The sequence below is a fragment of the Octopus bimaculoides genome, chromosome 2 (genome assembly GCF_046866305.1).
Source record: "Octopus bimaculoides isolate indiv1 chromosome 2, ASM4686630v1, whole genome shotgun sequence".
Lineage (NCBI taxonomy): Eukaryota > Metazoa > Mollusca > Cephalopoda > Octopoda > Octopodidae > Octopus > Octopus bimaculoides.
The window spans coordinates 160,126,575-160,131,574 of NC_142929.1; the positions used below are offsets into that span (position 1 = coordinate 160,126,575).

The 5,000-nt window shown below is 33.6% G+C and overlaps 1 protein-coding gene across 3 annotated transcripts in view; it reads right to left on the reverse strand.

The window, feature by feature from the left end:
• The window catches only part of LOC106874384 (glutamate receptor ionotropic, kainate 2), a 952,973-nt gene that overhangs the window by 81,879 nt on the left and 866,094 nt on the right, over positions 1-5,000 (reverse strand). The gene's annotated exons all lie outside the window — the stretch shown is intronic.

The window sequence follows — 5,000 nt, forward strand, 5'->3', positions numbered from 1 at the left end:
ATATATATATATATATATATATATGCATATATATATACACATAGATACACACATGTATATATACACACGAATGCACACACGAATATGTCCTCACACATTCACGCATATATGCGTGTTATCCGTTATATTTATCTTCCTTTCTCTCCCACTGACCCTCGCCTCCTTGCCTTTTATATAACTCTCTGTTGCAGCGCGAGAGCCGCAGCTATGCTGGCGTAGCACCGTGTATTTATATGTTTGAGTGTATTATATAATATACTGCACACATATATTTTTATATACGTAAGCATTACAAAACATGTTTTACTCTTTGTCAGTATGCATTGTGTTTTGACAAGAAAAGGAATTAATTTGTCTATAAAGAATATTAACATTATCAATACTCATATTTCTGGTATTGGTAATGGCGGTAGATTCGATGCTGTCATTGTTCTTATCTTCCATACACAATATATACATATATATGTTTGAGCTAATGGAAGCAATTAAGGGATAAAGTTGACTTACAATATATGCAAAAACTTCAAAGAATAATATCCTTTCGTTCAGATACTAACAAACGTTAGCCATATAGATTTCTGCAAAATATTGCACATTGTACTTTGAATTTTTCAAGCTAGACAGGAAAATAACTAACGGATTCCGTCTCGTGTTTTAATGTCATTCATCTAAAAAATGTCCTTGTCTTTTATACTTAGAATCACTGTTCCTTCCACTTTTTATATCTTTCGCTGTTAATTGTAGATAAAATTTCTATTTCTATTCTGTTTTGTATTAGAGCTCATTTTATATACCTTTGATTGACAAACAGATATATGCTCATATGTACAGATATACACATATTCACATTGACAGACATACATATGCATATATATGTTGATATGTGTGTGTGTTTGTGTGTACATGTACGTATGCATATATGACGAGGAGCAGGTAGGTGCAGTTATGTGGGTTGTCGGTGCCAATATATGGATACACAAATCAGATACAAACAAATGGATGAGTAAGCAATAAATTATAATAAAATAACAGTTGATTTCAACTGTTTTTTACTGATATAAGCCATAATTGATTCTTCTGCACATGCTTTTGAGTTTTACAGCGTTATCAGATGTAATGTTGATGATTTGTGTTTGTGGCGATAAAATAAGAGGCAAAAATATGGGACCACATTATGCCTTTACTGTTCGAATACAAGAAATATGTGTTTTCGATTTGTCCAAATGTTTTATTTGGTTCAAAGTTGTTTTGTGTTACCCAACGAAGTACGGCTTGCCAAAACGACCCCAGAAATTATTGTTTGTAAGTCTAGTACTTATTGTATCAATATCTTTTGCCGAACCGCTAACGTACGGAAACGTATGCACACTAGCTTCGGTTGTCAAGCGATGGGCTTCTCTCAGTTTCCGTCTACCAAATCAACTTACAAAGATTTGTTCGGCCCGAGGCAATAGTAGAAGACACTTGCTCAAGGTAACACGCAGTGGGACTGAACTCGAAACCATGTGGTTTGTAAGCAAGCTACTTACCACACAGCCATTCCTACACACACACACACACACACACACACACACACACACACACACATATATATATATATATATATATATATATATATATATATATATATATATATATATATATACACATATATGTGTGTGTGTATACACACATATATACAACAGATAGTGATCATGGTAAAATACTGTCTATGGAAACTCAACTTTAAAAAAAAACTTATAATTCTCTTATGTTTTCTTAAATATTCTCTACAACAATACTATGTACAAAACCAAATATATGACAACGTAGGCATAAAACCAACATGAAGTTCTAACTTGTTGTCTGTAGAGGTCTCTGGGTGAGACTTGGAGTCAACTTGTACCAATACAAGGCAAAAGTGAAGCATATAATAATACTAATGATGTCATTATATTATTGTACGAGGACTGTTCCTGTTACTATATGTGCCCTAGGTATTATAAAAAAGGGATGTTAGAAACATCTAGATAAGATCCCAAGAGAACCATGTCTCAGAGAAATCCAAAATATTGTGCTGACAAGTACTGCCCACACACTTAGAAAAACCATATTCGTTTAAATGTCACCGTTGTATTACATGAAGATATTTCAGTATCTCCCCTACCCAAGATTTCAGTCATATTGTAATATCTTTTACCCTTCACTCGCCCCAGGACGCCTGGTGTGTCTCGTAAGTGACTATAACAAAGATGCAGATTAAAATTTAAAATTTAAAATAACGATAACAATAACAAAAAGGAAAACGAGAAAAAGAAGAACAACAACCACAAGCAGAAAGGAGATAATGAAGATGATGATAATGATGATGATGATAATGAAGATGATATTGACACTCACATAACTTGTTCTAGGCTAGTTAAAGCATTAGTTGAAGGCATTGGGCTGGCAGAATCATTAGAGAGTCAGATGGTATTTCTTGCGCTAAGTCAAAATCCCGCTGCTATAAGTCGTTAAGTCACGCTGTTGTCCTGCTTAACCACGCCACCTGGAACATGAGTGACTTTAGTGGAGGAGTACACTCTGTTCCAAGTCAGGTGACCAATTGAAGGTTATTTTCTGTCATTTTGCATTCAGCTTCAGATGCCCTGCAGGGAGGACAACCCTTCATCCTGCTTAAACGAACCGATACGTTTTTATGAGATGGGTCAAACTGAGCTTTCCACATGGTTAGCAAGTTATGAGATGTTGCTCTTTTTGTTGACCTTTTAGTTGCTGTTAGATTTATTTACATTCAAATCGATTTTTCAAAATCTATTGCATGAGTTTAAGTCTCTCGTTATAAATTGATGTTTTGCTTCCATCATTAACCGTAATTTTTTCGATTCTTAAAACATAGGCACTTGATTGTTAAGGTTACTCTCACTATTAGAATACAAGTACGTTTTCGTGCTACTTCTCAGGCAGTCATTTTGCAGCATTTGTAAAAATTGCAAATGGATTTTTGTCCAAGATATTCAGACAGTTTAAAACGTGTAAAAAGCAATTGTTTCATCTACTCCTGTTAATGTGATAGATATTTTTGTTAACAAACTGTTTCTAAAATTTCAGAGAAACATTATTTCCACAAGGAAAAACAGTATATCCCTTAAGTGGAGCACTTCGAAACATAGTTATTTACAGCAAACTGCAACGAGAAAATAGTATTAAATGCAGAACTGTTGCTGGAAAAATAAAGACAAAACAATTAACAACTTCATCTCTGGCTTCCCAGTGTTAAACTATCTTTGTAAAATATCAACAATATATAGGTGGTCGAAAATGTCCAGTTTTGATGAGATCAAGGTTGACTGAAGAAAAATACAACAAATCTCTTCTTTACTAGCCAAAAGGACTCGCACATGAAATAGAATCTATGTCTTAAACATATAGGGATGCGATGAGTACATATGCTACGATTACGAATAAGCAACATATCCTGTGCTAATTAACCTGTTGCTGGTCCTAGTCACATGATGGCAGCTTCATTTTGTGGACATCCTGATAATCTACTAACTAAATGAGAGACATTACAACTGATATCTACAGCAAGGGAACAAACACACACTAAAATTTAGATTTTAGTTGATGCAACCCGTCGCTTATAGAAAGGAACATCTCATCCAATACGTCAATAGTTACACACACAAAGAGACAAGAGAAACAATTAGTAGAAATATGTACGTTGTTTCAGAAAGAAAGACACCCACAAAACCCTAAATCACGCCACAGCCAAAGCAAAAGAAAGCCCAATCTATGTCATACGAAGACACCCTCAAAATAAGGGTGAATGAAAAAGCACAAATATATATATATCCCATTTGAAGTCATCCATAACTCTAGAAAGCACAACATTCTACATTCAGCCAAACCGTACCTACCAATTTTACACCTATCATCAAATCTCAGAAAAATAAGTAAAGAATCCCTAATTATAAAGAGCCGAAGGCTATCATCAAATATCAAAAGACATTTAACAATTGCGAAATTCACACCATTAGAATTAATAATACAGGCCACGTACAGCCGAAACTTTCGTTGTGGGACGTGCAAAATATTGCATAGGGAGCAACCAAAAGATACAATATGGGAAGTAATTGATGCTAAATGCAAACATGAAATTGCAATCCAAAAGTCTCTTTTACTGTATTAGATGACCAAAATGCAATGAGAATTATATCGGCTAAACAGGATGAATAGTAATATATCATGTTAGAGTACAGAATATCAAAGATAAAAAAAGAATGAGATGTCTATCTCTTAGAAATGTTCCATTTAGTGAACACTTTGACATTTACGCAAACTGAAAATACCCACTTTTTTTCAAAATAGTGGGAGAAAATAATCAACCGCGAAAGGCAGAAAAAGAAGAATTTATGAATATTCCAAATCTGAAACTAAACCGGAAATTGTCTACACCGCTTCGGAAAACTGTCTCATACGGATGTATCCCAGACGGATGTATTCATACTGATGTATCCCATAACACGTGTGCCTAAAAAAACTTAACGACGGCCCTTACACGCCGCACACAAACTGCCTTCCAAAAGTTTCGCGACATTGTGTTTTTATAAGACTTTTTTAATATAGCTAATAATTTTTATTTTAAGAAAATCTATCTTCAAATATTGACTGAATGAAGTACTTTTTGTAGAAAATTTAGTATATATATATATATATATATATATATATATATATATATATATATATATATGCATGTATGTGTGTTTACATATATGTGTGTACATGTATATATATATATATATATATATTGTATAACTTATAAACATATATATCTCTGCACATAATATAAATATGACTTCACAAACATACAAATAATTATACGTGTATGCATGCATATGTGAGCATATGTGTATGCATATGTATATATTGTGTCCGGCCTTAAATATGTGTATATATGTGAGTGAGAGTGTCTGTGTCTGAGTTTGTTTAGATATTCATAATTCAGTCGCCATGATGTC